The sequence below is a fragment of the Macaca fascicularis genome, chromosome 1, assembly GCF_037993035.2.
Source record: "Macaca fascicularis isolate 582-1 chromosome 1, T2T-MFA8v1.1".
In the NCBI taxonomy this organism is placed as follows: Eukaryota; Metazoa; Chordata; class Mammalia; order Primates; family Cercopithecidae; genus Macaca; species Macaca fascicularis.
The window spans coordinates 33,777,588-33,803,102 of NC_088375.1; the positions used below are offsets into that span (position 1 = coordinate 33,777,588).

The 25,515-nt window shown below is 39.9% G+C and overlaps 1 non-coding gene and 1 pseudogene across 1 annotated transcript; one reads left to right on the forward strand and one right to left on the reverse strand.

Annotated features, from left to right (window-relative positions):
- The first annotated feature begins 4,034 nt into the window (after nucleotides 1-4,034).
- Nucleotides 4,035-4,096, forward strand: LOC123571065 (U7 small nuclear RNA). The gene has a single exon (XR_006695236.1). It is a non-coding gene; the product is annotated as a U7 small nuclear RNA (small nuclear RNA).
- Nucleotides 4,097-17,900: 13,804 nt separating this feature from the next.
- LOC102136374 (large ribosomal subunit protein eL13 pseudogene) lies at nucleotides 17,901-18,803 on the reverse strand (annotated as a pseudogene).
- Nucleotides 18,804-25,515: the final 6,712 nt, after the last annotated feature.

Consider the following 25,515-nt stretch of genomic DNA (forward strand, 5'->3'; position numbering starts at 1 on the left):
TTCCTTTAAGTGTCATGTCAGTACTCAAAAATGTTGGATGTTCTGATTTGTTATGCCCAACCTATAGTAATTTATGGGTGTGATTATGTACGGTAACGCTAAAAAGATTGAGTGTTCTTTACATAAGCAACTTGGAAATTTCATGATAAGAAATTCAACTGGTGGCAAAGAGAAATTTATGTATACAAGTTTGGTTTAGGGACAAATCATGGTTATCGAAGAGAAGGAATGAGCTTGAATGTGATTAATAGTTCTCAGATGGCCTTCCATCCCAATCCCCCTGGACTCATGCCCAAGTTCTCAGGAGAGAAGCCTGCAACAAAAGAATTACACCACTGAATTACATAAGAAACAGAATGCTAAAGTACCACTAAATTGTGAACTTGTATAAACAACCCTGAAGAATGGATGGTATTTGGATACAATAACTTTGATTAGATGTGTATAGCAACCTTGGAGAAAAGTTAGTTTTCGGGGCATATTTTTAACCTTTAAGGGTGATGTGAAGTAAAGCAAGCTTTGCTCTGACAATAACTCCTCTTATTCTCTGAATCAGTGTGGTAATTCTTATTTTCGTAATTTGCTTTATTCGGGTACAGCAGGTATGTCTTTTATCACACTGTAAGTCGTCCCTCACACAGAGACCTGAGCATCTACCATTAAACCAGTTCATCAACTATATTTGCATTTATCACTTTGTTGTGAGATAGTAGAAACTGGTATTTCACCTTCAGTTTGGAAAAAAATAGGTCGAAGCAATAAAGCTGATGGCCAAAATCTTGGTGCTACACCCCGTGTTCAACAACTGAGGGTTGCCTTGCTGAATCTGGGTCATCTCTGTTTGACATCACTCTAAATGATTCAAGAGCACATCTTGGTTTCCAATCCGTTGAACCACTGTCACAGTAAAAATTGATTCTCATGCACCGTTCCTCATTCTTTCTTTGCTGTGTACCACTCTCAAACAGTTGGTTTGTACCAAGATATAACTAGATCTGAAGAAATTATAAGCTGAGTTCAGTATTGGCATCCTCTGCAGTGTCAGCCACAGTGTATTACCTTTTGTTGTTGCCATAACAAATTACTACACATTTAAGAGAAACCTCAAGAGTAACCAAATCTGCTGATAACTTGAAATTGGACTACTAGCCTTGAGAACTGTGGGAAAATAAATTTCTGGTGTTTAAACCACCTAGTCTGTGGTATGTTGTTATGGCAGCCTAGCAAATTAATACAGGTATCCAAGAGCCATTTTTAACAGTAGCTATTAACCTTTGAATAGAGATTTTATTCAACAAAACTCTAAAATTACATGTCCGTTTGTTTTACTAATGTAAAAGGTATCTTTCTCAGAAAGACACAGAACTTGGTGGGACTTTCTTCAGAACAATATTGAGTCACAGTTTATTTCCATTTTTTCCTCATGAGAAGAAAATGCATAATCAATTAATGTCATGGTGAGAGTTATGGAGAATTTGGCTAAATGTCCTCAAATAGTAAGAAAAAGATGGACATGTTTATCAACATTAAGAACAATAAAAATTAAACCCCCACATGTCAAAGACAAAGGCCAGCATAAAAAGTTAAACCAAGCCAGGTGCAGTGGTGCACATCTTTAGTCCCAGGTACTCAGGAGACTGAGGCAGGGAGATCCCTTGAGTCCAGGAGTTCGAGTCCAACCTGGGCAGCATAGCATAGTGGGACCCTGTCTCAGAAAAAAAAAAAAAAGCAAATGATAAACTGTATGTAAAATGTTGCAGTAAATAAGAAAGACAAACCCTAGGCTCTGTATAGTGCACACTGATTGTGTTTTGGCCCCCATCATCCATTTGCCTAACTTCTGGTAACATTTGAGGATCTGTGCTCTTTCTTATTTTTCTGTCCATGTGGTTCTCAACAGAGCCCAAAACTCCAGGAAGTGTAGCATGTAATCCAGGTTTAAACCAGTGAATCACATTCACAATGCCTTCCTCAGAGATTGGTTCAAGGATGGGCAAATGATTCAAGAAAGAGGAGCTTATGTTTTGTTTTTGATTTGTTGTTGTTGTTGTTGTTGCTTTTCTCATTGGATCTGAAGCATAAGAGATCTTCAGATTGCGATTGAAACTGTTTCCACCATCTTGGTACCATCTTGCTACCATGTGGAACCCATGAATGAGACCAACAGAGGAAAGCAGAGTTGAGAAGTGGAGATGACTGGGTGCAGTGGCTCACATCTGTAACCCCAGCCCTTTGGGAAGCCTAGGTAGGCGGATCACCTGAGGTCAGGAGTTCAAGACCAGCCTTGCCAACATGGTGAAACCCCATCTCTACTAAAAATACAAAAATTAGCTGGGCCCCATCTCTATTAAAAATACAAAAAATAGCCAGTAAAAAGCAAAAAAATTAGTCCCAGCTACTTGGGAGGCTGAGGCAGGAGGATTGCTTGAACCCAGGAGGCGGAAGTTGCAGTGAGCCAAGACTATGCCACTGCACTCCAGCCTGGGCAACAGAGTGGGACTCTGTCTCAAACGAAAGAGAGAAAGAGAAGGAAGGAAGGAAAGAAAGAGAGAGAAAGAAAGAGGGAGGGAGAGAGGGAAATGAAATTCTGACCACATCATTTCAGCCTTAAATCCAGCCATGTCTGATCTTAGTGCTATCCCAAAATATAAAGTTACGTAGGCAATAAATTCCTTAACTGCTGTCCTTGCACTTACTATTGTAATTGTCAGTATCTTTCAGTTAGACTCAGAATCTTGATTTTGATGACTATGTCTTTACTGGTTTATTCCCAGCATCCGGTAAAAGTACCTGGTATATAAAGGGAAGGGTTATTGTATTTTTACTGAATAGATTTGAATTAATATACTCTCATGTTTAACAAGTGCCTTAAAAACTAATCCAACTTTCTATGTAATTTTGACTTTTCTTTACAACATTATGAAGATATTTTTTAGTCTAGGGTGAATGCGTGACTCACTAAGAACTCACTAGTATTCTCTTAATATCATGACTCCATATTTTTAGTGGGTGACACCATTTGATGCACTTCCAAACACCCCCATAGCAACTGATGTTTCAAAAATATACTCAAAAGACATATTTTCATCTGTGTCAGATCACATACTGTATATCATCTTGGATCAGAAGCCCCAGTAACAATCTGCTATGGAGATCCTTGTTTGCCTTCTTCTTACTTAGGAGTCAGCACAGTCTCCAGATTGATGTTTGTTCATTCTTTTATTCTTTCATGTATTCAGTCAATATATCCTTAATCTATTGCTGCATAACAAACATTCATGAGCTTAGAGGCTTAAACAACATTCACTTATTTAGTTCATGACTCCACACTTGGGCAATTTCTCTTGAGCTCAGATGGGAAATCCTTTAGGTCTCACTGGGACTCCCTTCTGTGTCTGTAATCTGCTGCTGGATTGACTGGAGGCTAATGGGTCTGCAAGGACCTCAGCTGCAACAGCAGCAATCTGCTCTATGTGGTGTCTCATCATTTAATCTTGACTATTAACTTAAGGTTAATCATAAAACCTGAAACCCTTAGGTTTGGGATATCACAGGGTAGGCAACAGCAAGATAAATTATTAGGGAGACTGTGGAATAAAAGTCAAATCCAGACTTAATAAGGAGAGACTTTATTCAAAAGAATGATTGCTGTCGGGGGAGAAAATTATAGTGGGAAAAATGCTTTGACCACAGGTCTACAAGTGACTTGAGATTTAGGCAAAAAGAGTTTTTCTTTTATAAGGAGTAAACAAAGCTAGAAAGAACCAGGTGTGGGGAAGTGAGGCAAATGGGTGATGTGATCAGATAGATCAGAGACTATTTTTAACTGGAGGCCAGTTTATTCTCAGGAGGATCTGTATACTCTTTCAGGATAATGGTGGGGCAAAATTTAGGGGTCTGGAGGAAGGAGAGAGCTTAACCAAAATTTTGTTAAGGGGCATTTTGTTCCAATTGATCAAAATTTTCTTCTTTCTGTACAGAGGCTAGTGTTGCCTCATGGTCTGTATGTCCTGGTCGTCAGAAAACATTATTCAGAGTGTTACAGCCCTTTTAGAATTTGTCTAGCAAGTTTAGAAAATGATTCAAGGAGACTGACACTTAAACAATGCTCAGAAATGAGAAGGTATGGCTGGCTTGGCTTTTATGCTGAAACTTTCACTATAGGCCTGGGAATTATGACAGCTGGAGTCTGAATAGATGCCTATCAGTTTTTCCAAGGCTTCCTTTCAAATACAAGGAATTTGTTAACATTACTTACTTTTTGCCTGAAGCCACACTTTCCACTTTTTTTTTTTTAATGTTCAGTTTTTAGGGGTTTCTTTTTTGTCTTTTTAAGACAGAGTCTTGATATGTTGCTCAGGCTAGAGTGCAGTACAGTGCCTATTCACAGATGCAATCATAGTGCAACACATACAGCTTTGAACTCCTGCACTCAAGCGTCCTCCTGCCTTAGCCTCCCCGGTAGCTGAAACTATAGGCATGCACCACTCGGCCTGGCTCTTTCTGCTTCTAAAAAACTTTTCTTGAAAGCAAAGTGTCCAAAAACCTGTTCACCTTCTGGTTTCAGCTCTGAAGTGTAAAGAGCTTGGAAGGCATCACTCTTGTCTTTACAAGAAGTAAAAAGCTATTTTGGCAGTCTACTGCATTCAACAAATACAGTTGACCCTTGAACAACACCGGTTTCAGCTGCAAGAGTCCACTTGTACATGGATTGTTTTCAACCAAACGTGTTTGGAAAATACATTATTCACCAGATATGAAACCCAGGTACACAAGGGTTGAATTTTCCTATGTATGGGCTCTGTAGGGTGGACTGCAGGACTTGAGCGTTTGTAGAATTTGGTATATGCTTGGCTTCGGGAACCAGTCCCCCTGCGATATGGATAGGCTTTGTGTCCCCACCTAAATCTCATCTTGAATTGTAATCCCCAGGTGCTGAGGAAGGGTCCTGGTGGGAGGTAATTGGTCATGGGGGTGGTTTCCCCCATGCTGTTCTTGTGATACTGAGGGAGTTCTCAAGAGAGCTGATGGTTTTATAAGCTGCAGTTTCCCCTGGGCTTCTTTCTCTCTCTTGCCGCCTTGTGAAGAAAGTGCCTGCTTCCCCTTCCAACATGATTCTAAGTTTCCTGAGGTCTCCCCAGCCATGCTGAACTGTTAGTCAATTAAACCTCTTTTGTTTATAAATTACACAGTCTAAGGTAGTATCTTTATAGTAATGTGAAAATGGACTAATACATCCCAAGAATACCATGGAGCAATTATGTATTTATGTAACAACTATATAACAATTCTGTATGCCCTGCACTATCTCATGTCCTGGGGATGAATAGTAAAGAGAATTGTTTTCATCCTCAAGAAGAGTTCATTCGAGTTGGAGAAACAAACACGGTATATATTTATAGGAGCTCTTTAAATATTAGGGAAATTGGCTCTTTGTGAATTGCAGATAGTTTTTCCTGCTCTATAGGGAGCGTGCTTGTTACTGATTTTAATGCAAATGTTTCTATAGTTTTTTCTTTATACTGTCTATATGCCTTTTGTTGTAGGTTTCAAATTAAAGCTGTCTGTTTGTTTCCAAGCTGTAGTATTTTCTATCAAGAATAAGAGGTGCATATTGCCAATGGCTGTTTTGCTTATAATTTATCATATTTTTTCATCTGTTGATTTAGTCAATTACATCTTTTTTCTCCTAAAATAAACTCCACCTGGTCATCATCATAATTTTTTAAGTGTACTACTCATTCACTTTTCTCATATTTTAAAATATTTACATCTGTGTTTACAAGTAAGGTTGGTTATACCTTTCCATTCTTATGCTGTTTCTGTCTGGTTTGGATATCAAGCTTATATTAGCCTTGTAAAATGAGTTGAGTAACTTTCCTTTCCTCTGCTCTTCTCTGAAAGTTTATGTGAGAAAGATACTATCTTTTTTTGATACTTTGGAAGAGCTATTCAGTTTCTTTCTTTCTCCAGTTTATTTTGGTATTTAATGTATTCTTTCTAGAAAACAATTTATTGTATCTAAATTTTAAAATTTATTGACATCAACTTGCCTTTTCTTTTTTTTTCTTTTTTTTTTTTGAGACACAGTCTTGCTCTGTTACCCAGATTGGAGTGCAGTGGCACAATTGCTGCTCACTGCAACCTCTGCCTCCTCAGTTCAAGTGATTCTCGTGTCTCAACCTCCAGAGTAGCTGGGACTACAGGTGTGCACCACCACACCCAGATAATTTTTGTATTTTTAGTAAACAGGGGGTTTCACCATGTTTAGGCATGTTTAGAAATGTTTCACCCTTTCGCCTCCCAAAGAGCTGAGATTACAGGTGTGAGCCACCACCCCTGGCCTGCTTATGGTTTTTAAAACCTCTACTGATTGATTCTACATTTTATGCTGTTTTCTCTTCCACTTCGCATATATAATTTTATTATTTGTGCATTCTTCCTTCTTTTTTCCCTTGGTTGGTCTTGCTATATATTTATATGTTTAATTAGATGCCATTTCCTATTAGCCGTAAGTGTGGTAGTGGGGTTTTTCTCTTACATTTTTAAATAAAGAATTAACATTTACATTGTTTGGGTTTATTCTGTTATTCTTCTGAAACTGTCACTTAGCTTGTTTATTTTCATTCTTTTGTTTGTTTTTTATTTTCTTTTCAGAAGAAAAGAAAATAGGATCTCACTCTGTCGCTCAGGTTTCAGTGCAGTGGCGGGATCACAGCTCACTGCAGCCTAAACCTCCTGGGTCCAAACAGTCATCCCGCCTCAGCCTCCAGAGTAGCTAGAATGATCAGAGGCATTTGAACCAGAGCAACTCCATCTTGAATAGGGGCTTGGTACAATAAGGCTAAGTCCTATTGAACTGCATTCCCAAGAGGTTAAGACATTCTTAGTCACAGGATGAGACAGAATGTCAGAACAAGATACAGGCCATAAACGACTTTGCTGATAAAACAGGTTGCAGTAAGGAAGCCTGCCCAAACTCACCAAAACCAAGATGGCAACAAGAGTGACCTTTGATCATCCTCATGGTTAATTACATGCTAGCTATAATGCATTAGCATGCTAAGAGACACTCCCACCAGTGCCATGACAAATGCCCTGACAATGTCAGAAAGTTATCCTAGATGGTCTAAAAGGGGGAGGAACCCTAAGTTCTGGGCATTGCCTACGCCTTTCCCAGAAAATTCATGAATAATCCGCCCTTTGTTTAGTATATAATCAAGAAATAACCACAAAAATGGGCAACCAGCAGCTCATGCCACTGTTCTGCCTATAGAGTAGCCATTCTTTTATTCCTTTCATTTATGTATTTATTTATTTTATTTTATTTTGAGACAGTTTCATTCTATTGCCCAGGCTGGAGTACAATGGTGTGATCTTGGCTCATGGCAACCTCCGCCTCCCAGGTTCAAGCAATTCTCCTGCCTCAGCCTCCCAAGTAGCTGGGATTACAGGCATGTGCCACCACACCTGGCTAATTTTTGTATTTTTGGTAGAGATGGGGTTTTACCATGTTGGTCAGGCTGGTCTTGAACTCCTGGCCTCAGGTAATCCACCTGCCTTGGCCTCCCAAAGCGTTTTTTTTGTTTTGTTTTGTTTTGTTTTAACATAAGAAAAGCACAGATATATTGAAATGGAGTACACTGCACAGAGTCGGATAGGCTCGAGCAAGCAGCTCAAGAGCCTATTCCTTTACTTTCTTAATAAACTTGCTTTCACTTTATGAACTCACCCTGAATTCCTTCTTGCATGAGATCCAAGAACCCTCTCTGGGGGTTTAGATCAGGATGCCTTTCTGGTAACAGAACTACAGGCACACACCACTACGCCTGGCTAGTTTTTGGTGTGTTTTTTGTAGAGACAGGGTTTTGCCACATTGTCCAAGCTGGTCTCAAACTCCTGAGCTCAAGTGGTCCACCCACCTCCAATTTTTTAATCTATGAATTCTTTATTCTTAATTTTCTACATTTGTTTATCTGTGAATGTATTTAATCCTGGTCAGTATGCTCTTGCAATTTGTGGATGCACATTTTCTTTTAATTCAGCTATTCTTTAAATTACACTCCTCCATCATTGCCCCAGTTCTTCTAGAATTCCTCTATATATTCTCTATTTCTCATGAGTTCCTTTTTCAGATGTTTCGTTTCTTTATTTTTCTAAGCCATATTTCAGGTAATTGTCTTAACACTTTTGCAGTTTACTAATTCTTAGATTTTATTTAGTGTAGCACCTATTATTTCTGTTGTGTTTTAATCACAGTGGCTATATTTTACATTTCCAGATTTTTAAATAATTTGTTTTTTTAAATCTTCCTGCTCTTGGATTGATATCCACCTTTTTCTTGTTGTTATTTCATTATTTCCTTGTTCTTGCTTTTTGTATACTATTTCTTTCCTTTACTCCTTGAAGATTTTAAGCATTCTCATATCATAGTTATTTTCAGAAAATTATTTTGTTATTCATTTCTAGATAGAATTTTTTGGTATTAGAGTTGATTACCTATTTTATGATTAATTTATTTTTACTAATTTAAAACTGGTTTGTAAGTACTTTTTGAAAAAAGGTTTTATTGAGTAAAAATTGACATATAATAAACTACCCATATTTAATGTTTAGTGAGTTTTAACGTGTATATACCTGCAAAACCATTGCCTCAGTCAAGATAGTGGACATACCTAATCACCTACAGAAATATCCTTGTAAGTGCAGCTTGAGGAGCAGGCTTTTCTGCTTTGTGTTTGTCTTGCTTTTCTTATCCCCATGTTTACGTTCTTATATTTTGCAGATTTCTTGTGACTTTTATCCAGTTTACCCAGGTCCCCAATTTGAAAAGAGTCTTACATTAACCAATGGATAAGACTCATATCCTGCCAGGAGAACAATGGTTTACCTCATTTCTCCTAATCCAAGAAGCTACCAGATGTGAACTATAAGCCCTGGACATAGGCCAAAACCCTTTTAAATCTAAGTGTATAAGAAGCAAGCCTCTTCTTAATATTCAGTTTTACACCGTAAGCCTGACTTTGGTGCCTGCCACTAGTTCAATAAAACTCCACTTGTCTCACAGAAATTGTACTCTTATAATCTATGTGGTTTCATATTCTATACCCAGATCGGTAGCTTCAGATAGGCAACTGTTCAAGTCATCTGTTCAAGTCAAGAAAATGCTTTTCTTATGTTTTAGCTGAGCTAAGTCCTTTATATTCGTATGCACTTTTTCATTGCCATGTGTTTGCAAGGACGGCAAAAGGAGCTTCGCCATTTGAATCTTGTAGCTCACAGGCTCATTCTTGACCAAAAGATCTCCAAACAGTTCTTAATCACTGGGTAGAGTAGTTTGAGTGTCAGAGTAATTGGATACTCTTTCTCCCTACAGTTCAGTTCTCCTATATTCCTACCCTTTCAAACTGAAACTTGTATGTAAATAATTCACTGTTGGCTGGGTAAAGTGGCTTATGCCTGTAATTCCAGCACTTTAAGAGGCCAAGGCTAGAGGATCACTTGAGCTCAGAAATTCAAGAGCAGCCTGGGCAACATAGTGAGACTCCTGTCTCTACAAAAAATTTAAAGATTAGCCAGACATGGTGGCACGTGCCTGTAATCCCAGCTACTCAGGAGGCTGAGGTAGCCAGGATTGCTTGAGCCCAGGAGTTTGAGGCAGTAAGCTATGATTGTACCACTGCACTCCAGCCTGTGCAACAGAGTGAGACCCTGTCTCCTGTCAAAAAAAAAAAAAGAAAAAAAATTTCAGCCTTCAGTTTCCACAAACTTACTTCAGTTTTCAGAGTTCAGGGATCATGCTACCCTAGAGAAACTCTTCAATGAATATCAAATGTATAACAAGTGTTACATTTTGTTTAGTTGGAATAAATCTCAGAAAGGCCTATCTTCTCAGGGTGGATGACCATAATTAAGCCAGGGAGGAGGGTTAACCCTCAATCTGGTAAAAAAATAAAAAATAAAAAGCCATGCATATGAATGAAGATATAATTATTTCATATTTTCCAAAGGAAAATGGCAGGAAGGCCAACTTGTTTCAACTTACAGGAAGGTAACTAAAGAATTTTTTATTGTTAGGAGGGAATAATTTTAAAATGTGGACATCCTGATTGCGGTAGGCAGAAGAAAGAATGAACTGAAATGTTCTATTAATATCAAAGGAACATGTGTGAGTGTCTGTGGTACTACTATGCCAATGACTACTAACTTAGAAAGTAAAGGATATTGTGTGAGTTAAGAATGTCAGGCCGGGCGCGGTGGCTCACGCCTGTAATCCCAGCACTTTGGGAGGCCGAGGCGGGCGGATCACAAGGTCAGGAGATCGAGACCACGGTGAAACCCCGTCTCTACTAAAAATACAAAAAATTAGCCGGGCGCGGTGGCGGGCGCCTGTAGTCCCAGCTACTCAGGAGGCTGAGGCAGGAGAATGGCGTAAACCCAGGAGGCGGAGCTTGCAGTGAGCCGAGATCGCGCCACTGCACTCCAGCCTGGGCGACAGAGCGAGACTCCGTCTCAAAAAAAAAAAAAAAAAAAAAAAGAATGTCAAATAAAGGCCAGGCACAGTAGCTCACACCTATAATCCCAGCACTTTGGGAGACAGAGGCAGGCCGATCACCTGAGGTCAGGAGTTTGAGACCAGCCTGGCCAACATGGCAAAACCCTGTCTCTACCAAAAAATACAAAAATTACCCAGGCATAGTGGTGCACGCCTGTAATCCCAGCTACTTGGGAGGCTGAGGCAGGAGAATTGCTTGAACTCAGACGGCAGAGGTTGCAGTGAGCCAAGATCACACCACTGCACTCCAGTCTGGGTGACAGAGTGGGACCCTGTCTCAATAAACAAACAAACAAACAAAACCCCAAAGCAGAAAAACAAAAGAAAAAGAATGTCAAATAAAAATTATAGGAGACCATTGTTTTGGACTAAGCTTCTATACTAGGCCCCAACAGATCAGACTAAAAATCAAAACAGAGTCACCCATGCTAAAGTTCAACATCACTACACCTCAATGAAATTGCTATCTGACCTTCCAAGAAATCAGGAGAGCAAGACAACAGCTAATTTCCTAAGTAGGCCAGTTTATATCTTTAATCAATATGATAATGACATTCTCTCTGCTTTTTTTCCCCCAAAAAAATTGTTTTGTCACCCTGTCCTTGCCTTACAAGAAAAAGTAACTTCAAAAAGTAACTAAGCTGGACACTGTGGCATGTGACTGTAGCTCCAGCTACTGGGGAGGCTGAGGCAGAATTGCTTAAACTAAGAGTTTGAGCCTGTGAGTAGCCACTGTAGTCCAGCTTGGGCAACGTAGCGAGATCCTGTCTCTAGAGAAAAAAAGGTAAATAACACATGTGTTGTTCTTTACTTCTGCTTTCTTCAGCCCTTCTCTGTCTATAAAACAACCTCTTCTGCTCAGTTCACTGGAAGACTTTCCAATGGAAATGAAATGTTGCCTGATTCTAGAATTACAAATAGAGCTAATTAAGCTCTCTAAACTAAATTTGTTGTAATTTTGTCTTTGACAAGAACAATCCAGGCCTTGGTCCCAGTGCACTGAGAATACTGGGGCCCTATAGTTCTTGAGAGGACCTCAGGCTGCTGCCTTGCACCCACTTCACCAACCACTCAACTCCCAGAGCAAGGGTATCACTCAGAGAGAAGCTTGCTGTTGTCCCCAGCACCGATCAGAAATTTGGCCTGGGGAGAGAGGAAAGCCATAAAACAGATAGCTTCTAATCTCTTCCCAAGGAAATTGACTTCATTTGTAAAGCAGCTAGAGAAGTTCAAGGCTAAAAGCATAAACAGTGGAGGTGTTGTGAAAAACAATTAGAAAGGGATTGGGAATAAAACAGCCAGGAGGAGTCTTTTTGGGGTCAGAAAAATTACACTATCCTAAAAAACCATTACTTTAAAGGAGCCGCATGTGACTGGATTCGTTTGTAGAGTAATTTATGCCCCCCGGATGTTGTTGAAAGCAATAGAGCAATCAGACAGCAATTAGTGGAATTTAACAGCTGGATGTGGTCAAAGAGAGAAAAAGCAAGCAACTGTCATCCCAGGGTCGTGGTTGGGCATACCTAGAGCTGTACCTCCCTAAGGAGCAAGATCAGAGTTTTAACAGTGTGTGTGTGTCTATGTGTGTGTATGTCTGAGTGTGTTGCTGTGTGGGTGCACGTGCATGTATGTGTGGTGGAGAAGCACAGATTTCACTGAAATAATCCAAATAATCATTACACACACAAAAAAATCCAATAATGACAAGTCCCAGAAAAGAAGGTGGGGCAGTATAACCATTGCTAAAATATATTATCTAAAATTTCTGTTTTCCAACAAAAAATTGTTAGAGTAGATAGCTAGGCAGACATGAACAGGGCAAAAGAGGGCCCTCCACCCTTGGGAATGTCAAGTGACCATCAGGTGATGGCAGGGAACTTGTTAAACTGTCTATTGAAAATAATATTTGGTCACACCCAGTACCAGGGAAAGGCAGTCTCCCAATAGATTAAAAAAACCTGAAGCTAGTCAGCAGCAGCTTCCTGATGAGCTCAGGATTGGGCAAGTGGGCTTATGCATGTGCACTAAAAGGCACAATGGTGGAGTTTAACTGGTATATGACCTTCCTCTAGGAACACTCAGCTAGTAAGAGAAAAACATGTCAAATGAGTATGCACACAACTTCAGTAAACACACTGCGCATGCAGCCCTTCTCAAATGCTGGGAGGCCACTGCACAGGTGGACAGCCTACCTCAAGGGAAAAATCAGGGGAGAAGAAATGCAAACTCTGAAACCATGCCAAAGTATAAAACTCCAAGTCAAGGGCTGAATAGTGCACTTGGATCTCTCAATCTGCCTGCTTGGCCCTCTTCCAAGTGTACTTTACTTCCTTTCATTCCTGCTCCCACTTTTTTTTTTTTTTGAGACAGAGTATCTGTCGCCCAGGCTGGAGTGCAGTGGCATAATCTTGGCTCATTGCAACCTCCACCTCCCAGGGTCAGGCAATTCTCCTGCCTCAACCTCCCAAGTAGTTGAGATTACAGATGCGTGCCACCATGCCCAGCTAATTTTGTGTCTTTAGTAGCCATGGGGTTTCACCATGTTGGCCAGGCTGGTGTTGAACTCCTAACCTCAAGTGATCTGCCCACCTCAGCCTCCCAAAGTGCTGGGATTACAGGTGTGAGCTACCATGCCTGGCTCTGCAAACTTTTTAAAAAACCTTTAGTCCTGCTCAAAACTTGCCTCAATCTCTCACTCTGCCTTATGCCCCTCAGTCGAATTCTTTCCTCCAAGGAGGCAAAAATTGAGCTGCTGCAGACCCATATGGATTTGCCACTGTTAACAAAATTATGAGGAATGCAAAGAAAAACAGGAAATTCTAGTTCATACATGCAACAAATACTGCCCATAAGAGCAACTAGATGTCAGATTTAACAGAAAAATACTTCAAACTAGCCATTATAAATATGTTCATAGAACTAAAGGAAAATATGATTAAAGATGTAAAGGCAGATAGGCCAGGTGTGGTGGCTCATGCCTGTAATCCTAACACTTTGGGAGGTAAAGGTAGGTGGATCACTTGAGGTCAGGAATTCCAGACCAGTCTGACCAACATGGTGAGACCCCCATCTCTACTAAAAATACAAAAATTAACCAGGTGTGGTGACAGGCACCTGTAATCCCAGCTACTCGGGAGGCTGAGGCACAAGAATCACTTGAACCTGGGAGACAGAGGTTGCAGTTGAGCTGAGATTGAGCCCACTGCACTCCAGCCTGGGTAGAGTCAGACTCTGTCTTGAATTTAAAAAAGGAAAGGAAGATATAACAATGTTACATTAAGTAGAGAATAACAATAAAGAAATAGGAACTATAAAGAACCAAACGGAAATATTGGAGTTGAAAAGTAAAGTAATTGAAATAAAAAAATTCCCTGGAAGTCTTTTCTGGCTGCTCAAGAAGAAAAATAAAAGTCACGGCAGGAACTCAAGATTATCTGGCAGAATAAAGAATTAGTGAACTTGAAGATACAGTAAGTCCTCACTTAACATTGTCAATAGGTTCTTGGGAACTGCAACTTTAAGCAAACAATGCACAGCAGGTCTTCCAATAACATTGTTTTCTTCAACATCATTTCATTATCACATTGATGAGAAAAAAATTGGTTTTGTTGTGTGTCATTTTGTAAATCAATTGATAAACTTCCTCTAAGTACTGTCAAAGATAAATTTCAGGTAACAATTTATTCCATAAAATAGGCTAAGTGCTCTCATGTATACAGCAGAAGAGTTTGGCTTTATGGACATTAAGAGGGCTGAAGAAAGCAGAAACAAGTAACAGATAGTGGATTGGCCTTTTCAAAGTTACTTTCTTTTTAGGGAAGGGGTAGGTGGTCAGAACAAGAGAAAGATGGCTGATTGGTTAACATCAAGTTAATTGGGTAATTCTTTATTGTAGGATTAAAACAGAGGGAACTTCATTCTCATACTGACTAAAGATTAAAACTGGCCTGTTTGGGAAATTAGGCTCTCTCTCTCTCTCCTGATATCTCTGATACCAACAAGAGCAGCTCAGTTTCAGTTCAGTGATCACTGACTTCGTTGTGATTTTTTACTCTACTTTGTTGGGGCCTAATGAAGGAGTTTAGTCCAGAACAATAGCTTCCTGTAATTTTTGTTTAACAGTACTCATTAGCTCTATCCAACAAATTTTGACATATTTTTATCATTATGTAGATTCAAATATTTATTAATTTTTCTTATGATTTCTTCTTTGCTTAGTTACTAGAAGTTTGTTAATTTCCAAATATTTGAGGCTTTAAAAAATCTTCAATAGTTATTAATATCTAATTTAGTTTTGGTTCTTAGAGAACATACTCTGGAAAATTTCAGACTTTTATAATATATTGGGACTTGTTTTGTGTTCCAGCATAAGGTCCATCTTGGGAAATGGTCTGTGTGCACAAGAAAGAATGTGAATTCTGCAGTTGTTGGGTAAATTGTTTTATAAAGCTCAGTTAGGTTAGGGTGGTTGATAATTTTTTTAAGATCTTCTATATCCTTACTGATTTTTATCTAATTATTAAAAAGAAAATTAACATTCCCACTTCTTTTTATTTTTACTTTTGTTTTTTTTTTTAGATACAGTGTCTCACTCTGTCACCCAGACCGGAGTGCAGTGGCATGATCATGACTCACTGCAGTCTCGCTCTTCTGGGCTCAAGGGTCCTACTGCCTTAGACTCTCAAGTAGCTAGGACTACAGGCATGTGCCACCTGCCATATCTGGCTAATTTTTAAAATTTTTATTTTTGTAGAAATGGAGTCTTGCTATGTTACCCAGGCCAGTCTTGAACTCCTGGCCTCAAGTGATCCTCCCAATCAGTCTTCAAAGTGCTGGAATTACAGGAGTGAGCCGCTGCGTCCAGCCAATATCTCTACTTTTGATTGTGAATTTGTCTACTCGTCTCTTTAGTTCAGTCAGCTTTTGCTTCATCAATTTTTTAGCTCAGTTATTAAGCTACCTACATTTTAGGATTTTAGGCTTCTTCATGGATTGATCCATTTATTAAAATATCTCCATCTTTATTTTTCTTGTCTTGAGGTCCATTAAGCCTAATATTAATAAAACTTTCAGCTTTCTTTTGCACACCATTTACATGATATATCTTTTTCATCTTTTTCTTTTTAACCTATCTGTATCTTCTTACATTTAATGAAATTATTGATATGTTTGGACTGAAGTCTATCATTTTTGTTACTTGTTTTCAATTTGCCAAATTCATTATTTTGGTTTTTTTCCCCTTTTTTCCTGACTTCTCTTGGCTAATAGAATATTATTTTATCTGGAAGAAGAGGAATCGGAAAGAAAAGGAGTCAGGAATGGATCTTACTCAGAAGGCTGACTAGACACAGCCAGGTGGAAGAGCTCCCACTGCGGGACCAAGATGACTGGAATGCCCCTAACAGATCTTCAGAGGGAAGAAACCAATAGTAGACAGAGAGAAGACACAGAAGCTGGGCTGAAGATAGTGAAGGCTGGGAATGTGGTACAGGGCTACTGCACACCAGTTTTTGTTCCTGGTCTACAATGGCTCTGGGGGATTAGGTGAGTTGAATTGGCAAGGAACAACCCACTGTTGCCATGGGCCTCTGGAACCCCTGTAGGAGAAGACCCCTTCACCATCATGGACATTTGAGTTGGCAGGGAGAACTGCTTAGAGAAGGGGTAGGGGCAGCAAGCCATTGATGTGGAGCCCAGAGGGTATACTGCAGGAGTGTCTGTAGTGGAGCATGGCCAGGGATGGCCATCCTAGGCTCGACTTGCTCCCGTAGAAGACTTTAGCCCTATGGGAACTGTCAGACATGACTCCGCAGGGTGGTCTTCCCCATCAGGTGAGGCTGGTCTGACCTGAGCACCCCTTGGTCTGCTGGCCTCTCTAGGAGGCCCAGCATGGTAACACCTGCTTGCAGAGCAGTCTCTAGTGCCCGGGGGCCCACACCATTGCTTCTGTGCCTGGAAAACCATGCCTGACTGGCAGCTCCAGCTGGGCAGCCCCTATGGCCACAAACCAGCCCACCTACTCCCTCCCCATACTGCAGCATCCCCCAGGCCCATGGCAACTCCCCACATCACTTTGCTGGCAATGTCTGCAGAGGCAGATTTTGCTTTCCTTGACCATCAGTGCGCAGAAGTGCAGTCCATCCTCCCATCCCCACCAACCGCCATTGCAGACAGAGCCTTGGCAAGTGCAGAATCAGCCAGCCCTTCCCCCACCAATGCCCACCCTTGTGCTAACACTATGAGAGAACAGCAGATCCTCTGCAACACTGAGTGATCCCTCCTGTTTGCAAGGCACAGAGAAGGCAACCAGACCTGCATTTGCCAGCATCTTGCCCCTGAGCTAACACCACCACCAGTGCAGCTACACACACAGTTGCCAGCAGGTCCCCCAACACCTACCAGCTCCCCCAGGTGCATTGCCTCTGCCACTGTGGTGATCACCTGCAGGAAAGCAGGCACCCTGGCACCCACTAGCACTCTATTGCAGCTGCTGTACCTTGTCTCCTATGCCACCCATAGCCTAGTGGATTCCTAACCTCAAGGGCCAGAGAACAAAGTTGGGAACCAGTACAAGTCCCCCAGAATAGAGCATGCATTCCAGAAGTTGGAAACTGAGCATTGGCCTTCTACAATTTCCCAGAAATAAAACCAGTCAGCTGAATCTACCTTATACCACAATCAAACCCTCAATATTATCAAATAGGATAAAAGGAAAAAATATCCCAAAGTCAGCAACCTCAAAGATTGAAGGTAGATAGGCCCACAAAGATGAAAAAGAATCAGTGCAAGAACCCTGAAAACTCAAAAAGCCGGAGTGCCTTCTTTCCTCCAAACAACTGTATTGCTTCTCCAGCAAGGGTTCTCAACTGGGCTGAGATGGCTGAAATGACAGACAGAATTCAGAATATGGATAAGAATAAAGATCACTGAGTTACAGAAGTACACTGAAACCCAATCCAAGTGATATGGTTTGGATATGTGTCCCCACCCAAATCTCATGTCAAATTGTAATCCCTAGTGTTGTAGGAGAGGCCTGGTGGGAGGTGATTGGATCACGGGGGTGGATTTCCCCCATGCTGTTCTCATGATAGTGAGTTCTCATGAGAACAGCGTGTAGCACCTCCCTCTTCTCTCTTTTTCCTGCTCCAGCCATGTAAGGTGTGCCTGCTTCCCCTTCACCTTCTGCTATGATGGGAGTTTCCTGAGGCCTCCCCAGCCATGCTTCCTGTACAGTCTGTGGAACCATAAGCCAATTAAACCTCTTTTCCTTATAAATTACCCAGTCTCAGATATGTCTTTTTTTTTTTTTCCTCCCCCAGCATTACTGCTGACTTATTACAGATCCCTAAGAGGAATTTATTTTTTTCTTTTCAACATGTTCTACAGCTTCCTTGGCTCTTTTTGCCTTTATGCCAAAGAGCTGGGCAGTGGCACAGGCCATGAGGAGACGAGCGAAGGCTTTGAAATTCTTCTCCTCAGTGATGACTAGGGCTTTCTCCTTCTTGTAGACATTCTAGATGGGCATGACCGGTCCTGTCAGCTGGATGGCCAATATCAGTTCTTCAACAGAACTGTCTCCCTTCTTGGGGTCCAAGGGCTTCCTGGAGAAGAGGATGAGTTTGGAATGGTACTCCTTCAGCTGCTGCACGTTGCCCTGCAGAGACTCAGTGGACTTGTTCTGCCTCCTCCAGTCAATAGAGATGCCAGTGGTCTGGGCCACCTTCTTGTGAATGCCTGCCACCTTGAGCTCCTCCAAGCTGAAGTGCAGCTGGTGCACACCTTGGTGTGATACTGTACAGTGTGGCACTACACGATGGGCCAGATGGGTCCTGACTTGGGGTATGGGGCAATGCGGCATGCTTTTCCTTGCTGGGCCTCGCATCTGCGGATCTATGGGCCAGCTGGTTGAACCACTTGGCCACACATCAGTGGCAGTCCTTGTGGAAGTGGGACTTCGAGATCATGCCACTACGGCTGGGCACCATGGCTGCCTATGGCCCACCTGTGCAGGAAAACAACTGATCAGAAAGCCAGTCTGAGGTATTTCTTTTTTTTTTTTAATTATACTTTAAGTTCTGGGGTACATGTGCAGCACTTGCAGGTTTGTTACATAGGTATACACGTGCCATGGTGGTTTGCTGCACCCATCAACCTGTCATCCACATTAAGTATTTCTCCTAATGCCATCCCTTCCCTAGCGTCCCACCCCCCAATAGGCCCTGGTGTGTGATGTCCCCTTCCCTGTATCCATGTGTTCTCAGTATTCAACTCCCAGTTATGACTGAGAACACCTGGTGTTTGGTTTTCTGTTCTTGTGATAGTTTGCTGAGAATGATGGTTTCCAGCGTCATTCATGTCCCTGCAAAGGACATGAACTCATCCTTTTTTATGGCTGCATAGTATCCCGTGGTGTATATGTGCCACATTTTCTTAATCCAGTCTGTCACTGATGGACATTTGGGTTGATTCCAAGTCCTTGCTGTTGTGAATAGTGCCACAATAACCATACATGTGCATGTGTCTTTATAGTAGAATGATTTATAATCCTTTGGGTATATACCCAGTAATGGGATGGCTGGGTCAAATGGTATTTCTGGTTCTAGACCTTGAGAAATTGCTTCACTGTCTTCCACAATGGTTGAACTAATTTACACTCCCACCAACAGTGTAAAAGTGTTCCTATTTCTCCACATCCTCTCCAGCATTTGTTGTTTCCCAACATTTTAGTGATCACCATTCTAACTGATGTGAGATGGTATCTCATTGCAGTTTTGATTTGCGTTTCTTTGATGACCAGTGATGATGAGCATTTTTTCATATGTCTGTTGGCTGCATAAATGTCTTCTTTTGAGAAGTGTCTGTTCATATCCTTTGCCTACTTTTTGATGGGGTTGTTTGTTTTTTACTTGTAAATTTGTTTGTAAATGTGTTTAAGTTATTTGTAGAATCTGTATATTAGCCCTTTGTCAGATGGATAGATTGCAAAAATTTTCTCCCATTCTGTAGGTTGCCTGTTGTCTCTGATGATAGTTTCTTTGCTGTGAAGAAGCCCTTTAGTTTAATTAGATTCCATTTGTCTATTTTGGCTTTTGTTGCCATTGCTTTTCGTGTTTTCATCATGAAGTCTTTGCCCATGCCTCTGTCCTGAATGGCATTGCCCTAGGTTTTCTTCCAGGGTTTTTATGGTTTTAGGACTTACATTTAAGTCTTTAATCCATCTAGAGTTAATTTTTGTATAAGGTGTAAGGAAGGGATCCAGTTTCAGCTTTCTACATATGGCTGGCCAGTTTTCCAAGCACCATTTATTAAATAGGGAATCCTTTCCCCATTTCTTGTTTTTGTCAGGTTTGCAAAAGATCAGATGGTTGTAGCTGTGTGGTGCTATTTCTGAGGCATCTGTTCTGTTCCATTGGTCTATATATCTCTTTTGGTACCAGTACCATGCTGTTTTGGTTACTGTAGCCTTTTAGTATAGTTTGAAGTCAGGTAGTGTGATGCCTTCAGTTTTGTTCTTTTTTCTTAGGCTTGCCTTGGCTGTACAAGCTCTTTTTTGGTTCCATATGAAGTTTAAAGTAGTTCATTGATTTTCTCTATTGTTTTCCCATTTTTAATTTTATTAATTTTTGGTCTTTTATTATTTCTTTTACTCTGCTTGCTTTAAATCACTCTCCTTACTCTAGTCTCCTGAAGTGGAAGCTTAGGTTATTGATTCTGGATCTTTCTTCTTTTCTAATATATGCATTAATACTATAAATTTCCTTCTAAGCACTGTTTTTGCAGTATACTAAGAATTTTAATAAGGTGCATTTTAATTTCCATTTAGTTAAAATATTTTAAAATTTTTCTTGATAATTCTTATTTGATCTCTGTGTTACTTGATCTCCAAGTATTTGGGGATCATCCAGTTATCTTTCTAATATTGACTTACAGTTTAATTTCAATGTGGTTTGAGAATAGACTTTGCATGATTTCTATTCTTTTATATTTGTTAAGGTGTGTTTTATGGCCAAGATTGTTTTCTATTTTAGTCAATGTTACATGTAAACTTGAGAACACTATGCATTTTTCTGTTTGGGGGTAGATTATTCTATGAATGTCAATTAGATCAAGTTGATAAATAGTGCTTTCAGGTTAGTTATATCTTTACTGATTTTCTGTCTGCTTGATCTGTCAATCATCAAAAGAGATGTATTGAAGTTTACAGCTATGATAGTGTATTTGTCTATTTCTCTTTTTACATCTATCCACTTTTACTTCATATTTTTTGATGCTGTGTTGTACATTTGTATATGTTTAGGATGATGTCTTCTTGGAAAATTATCCTCTTTATTATTATGTAATGTCTGTCTTTATCCATGATAATTTTTCTTGTTCTGTGCTTTGTCCAAAATTAATGTAGCTACTCCAGCTTTTTTTTGTTTTTTTAGTAACTGCTGGCATGGTATACTCTTCTCCATCCTTTTATGTTTACCTGACTCTTTAAATTTAATATCTTGTAGACCACATATGATTGAGCCTTGTTTATTTATCCACTCTGATAGTCTCTATCTTCAACCGGTGTATTTATATAATTCACACAAGTGATTATTGATATAGTTGAATTAATTACCTTTCCTGCGTTTAAGTTTTCTATTTGTTGCATTTGTTTTTAAATTCTTACCTTTTCTGGTTCTGCTTTCTCTAGTTCTGGTTGACTATTTTATATTATTCCATTTTATCTCTTAGCATATCAATTATACTTCTTTTTACTTTTTTTAGTGGTGGCCCTAGAATTTGAAATTTTAATTTTTTTAGTGGTGGCCCTAGAATTTGAAAATTACCATTATTAGGTAATCTAAGTCCATTTTGAATAATACTATGCCACTTCAAATATAGTGCAGGCACGTTATAACAATACAATAGTTTCTCCTTACTCATGGGGGCTACATTTCAAGACCCCCAGCAGATACCTGAAACTGCAGATAGTACTGAATCCTATATATACCATGTTATTTTCTATACAAGCATACCTATGATAACATTTTATTTATAAAGTAGGCAAAGTAATAGATTAATAACTATAGCTAGCAATAAAATAGAGCAATTATAACAATATACTATAATAAAAGTTAGATGAATGTGGTCTCTTTCTTTTTCACAAAATACCTTATTGTATTTTTTTTTTTTTTTTTTTTGAGACGGAGTCTCGCTCTGTCGCCCAGGCTGGAGTGCAGTGGCCGGATCTCAGCTCACTGCAAGCTCCGCCTCCCGGGTTTATGCCATTCTCCTGCCTCAGCCTCCCAAGTAGCTGGGACTACAGGCACACGCCACCTCGTCTGGTTAGTTTTTTTGTATTTTTTTAGTAGAGATGGGGTTTCACCGTGTTAGCCAGGATGGTCTCGATCTCCTGACCTCATGATTACCCGTCTCAGCCTCCCAAAGTGCTGGGATTACAGGCTTGAGCCACCACGCCCGGCCACCTTATTGTATTTTACTCATGCTTCTTCTTTTTAACATCTTTTTTTTTTTTTTAAATTAAACTTTAAGTTCTAGGGTACATGTGCACAGTATGCAGGTTTGTTACATATGTATACATGTGCCATGTTGGTGTGCTGCACCCGTTAACTCGTCATTTACATTAGGTATATCTCCTAATGCTATCCCTCCTGCCTCCCCTCTCCCCACAATAGGCCCTGGTGTGTGATGTTCCCCTTCTTGTGTCCAAGCCATCTCATTGTTCAATTCCCACCTAAGAGTGAGAACATACGATGCTTGGTTGTCTGTTCTTGCAATAGTTTGCTGAGAATGATGGTTTCCAGCTGCATTCATGTCCCTACAAAGGACATGAACTCATCCTTTTTTGTGACTGTATAGTATTCCATGGTGTATATGTGCCACATTTTCTGAATCCAGTCTGTCACTGACGGACATTTGGGTTGATTCCAAGTCTTTGCTATTGTGAATAGTGCCACAATAAACATACATGTGCATGTGTCTTTGTAGCAGCATGATTTATAATCCTTTGTATATACCCAGTAATGGGATGGCTGGGTCATATGGTATTTCTAGTTCTAGATCCTTGAGAAATCACCACACTGTTTTCCACAGTGGTTGAACTAGTTTACAGTTCCCCCAACAGTGTAAAAGTGTTCCTATTTCTCCACATCCTCTCCAGCACCTGTTGTTTCCTGACTTTTTAATCATTGCCATTCTAACTGGTGTGAGATGGTATCTCATTGTGGTTTTGATTTGCATTTCTCTGATGGCCAGTGATGATGAGCATTTTTTCATGTGTCTGTTGGCTGTATAAATGTCTTCTTTTGAGAAATGTCTGTTCATATCCTTTGCCCACTTTTTGATGGGGTTGTTTGTTTTTTTCTTGTAAATTTGTTTGAGTTCTTTGTAGATTCTGGATATTAACCCTTTGTCAGATGAGTAGATTGCAAAAATTTTCTCCCATTCTATAGGTTGCCTGTTCACTCTGATGGTAGTTTCTTTTGCTGTGCAGAAGCTCTTTAGTGTAATTAGATCCCATTTGTCAATTTTGGCTTTTGTTGCCATTGCTTTTAGTGTTTTCATCATGAAGTCCTTGCCCATGCCTATGTCCTGAATGGTATTACCTAGGTTTTCTACTAGGGTTTTTATGGTTTTAGGTCTAACATTTAAGTCTCTAATCCATCTTGAATTAATTTTCATATAAGGAGTAAGGAAAGGATCCAGTTTCAGCTTTCTCCTTAGGGCTAGCCAATTTTCCCAGCACCATTTATTAAATAGAGAATCCTTTCCCCATTCCTTGTTTTTGTCAGGTTTGTCAAAGATCAGATGGCTGTAGATGTGTGGTATTATTTTTGGGGGCTCTGCTCTGTTCCATTGGTCTATATCTCTATTTTGGTACCAGTACCATGCTGTTTTGGTTACTGTAGCCTTGTAGTATAGTTGGAATCAGGCAGCGTGATGCCCCCCGCTATGTTCTTTTGGCTTAGGATTGTATTGGCAATGAGGACTCTTTCTTTGGTTCCATATGAACTTTAAAGCAGTTTTTTCCAATTTTGTGAAGAAAGTCATTGGTAGCTTAATGGGGATGGCATTGAATCTATGAATTACCTTGGGTAGTGTGGCCATTTTCACAATATTGATTTTTCCTATCCATAAGCATGGTATGTTCTTCCATTTGTTTGTGTCCTCTTTTATTTCACTGAGCAGTGGTTTGTAGTTCTCCTTGAAGAGGTCCTTCACATCCCTTGTAAGTTGGATTCCTAGGTATTTTATTCTCTTTGAAACAATTGTGAATGGGAGTTCATTCATGATTGGGCTCTCTGTTTGTCTGTTATTTTTAATAACAGAATGCTTGTGATTTTTGCACATTAATTTTGTATCCTGAGACTTTGCTGAAGTTGCTTGTCAGCTTAGGAGATTTTGGTCTGAGATGATGGGGTTTTCTAAATATATAGTCATGTCATCTGCAAAAGGGATAATTTGACTTCTTCTTTTCCTAATTGAATACCTTTAATTTCTTTCTCCTGCCTGATTGCCCTAGCCAGAACTTCCAACACTATGTTGAATAGGAGTGGTGAGAGAGGGCATCCCTGTCCAGAGGGCATCCCTGTCTTGTGCCAGTTTTCAAACAGAATGCTTCCAGTTTTTGCCCATTCAGTATATTGACTGTGGGTTTGTCATAAATAGCTCTTATTATTTTGAGATAGGTTCCATCAATACCAAATTTATTGAGAGTTTTTAGCATGAAGGGCTGTTGAATTTTGTCAAAGGCCTTTTCTGCATCTATTGAGATAATCATGTGGTTTTTATCTTTGGTTCTGTTTATATGCTGGATTATGTTTATTGATTTGCATATGCTGAACCAGCCTTGCATCCCAGGGATGAAGCCCACTTGATCATGGTGGATAAGCTTTTTGATGTGCTGCTGGATTTGGTTTGCCAGTATTTTACTGAGGATTTTTGCATTGATGTTCATCAGCGATATTGGTCTAAAATTCTCTTTTTTTGTTGTGTCTCTGCTAGGCTTTGGTATCAGGATGATGTTGGCCTCATAAAATGAGTTAGAGAGGATTCCCTCTTTTTCTATTGATTGGAATAGTTTCAGAAGGAATGGTACCAGATCGTCCTCATACCTCTGGTAAAATTCAGCTGTGAATCCGTCTGGTCCTGGACTTTTTTTGTTGGTAGGCTATTAATTATTGCCTCAATTTCAGAGCCTGCTATTGGTCTATTCAGGGATTCAACTTCTTCCTGGTGTAGTATTGGGAGAGTATATGTGCCCAGGAATTTATCCATTTCTTCTAAGTTTTCTAGTTTATTTGTGTAGAGGTGTTTGTAGTATTCTCTGATGGTAGTTTGTATTTCTGTGGGGTCGGTGGTGATATCCCCTTTATCATTTTTTATTGTGTCGATTTGATTCTTCTCTCTTTTCTTCTTTATTAGTCTTGCTAGCAGTCTATCAATTTTGTTGATCTTTTTCAAAAAACCGGCTCCTGGATTCTCTGATTTTTTGAAGGGATTTATGTGTCTCTATCTCCTTTGGTTCTGCTCTCATCTTAGTTATTTCTAGCCTTCTGCTAGCTTTTGAATGTGTTTGCTCTTGTTTCTCTAGTTCTTTTAATTGTGATGTTAGAGTGTCAATTTTAGATCTTTCCTGCTTTCTCTTGTGGGCATTTAGTGCTATAAATTTCCCTGTACACACTGCTTTAAATGTATCCCAGAGATTCTGGTATGTTGTATCTTTGTTCTCATTGGTTTCAAAGAACATCTTTATTTCTGCCTTCATTTCGTTATGCACCCAGTAGTCATTCAGGAGCAGGTTATTCAGTTTCCATGTAGTTGAGCAGTTTTGATTTAGTTTCTTATTCCTGAATTCTAGTGTGATTGCACTGTGGTCTGAGAGACAGTTTGTTATAATTTCTGTTCTTGTACATTTGCTGAGGAGTGCTTTACTTCCAACTATGTGGTCAATTTTGGAATAAGTG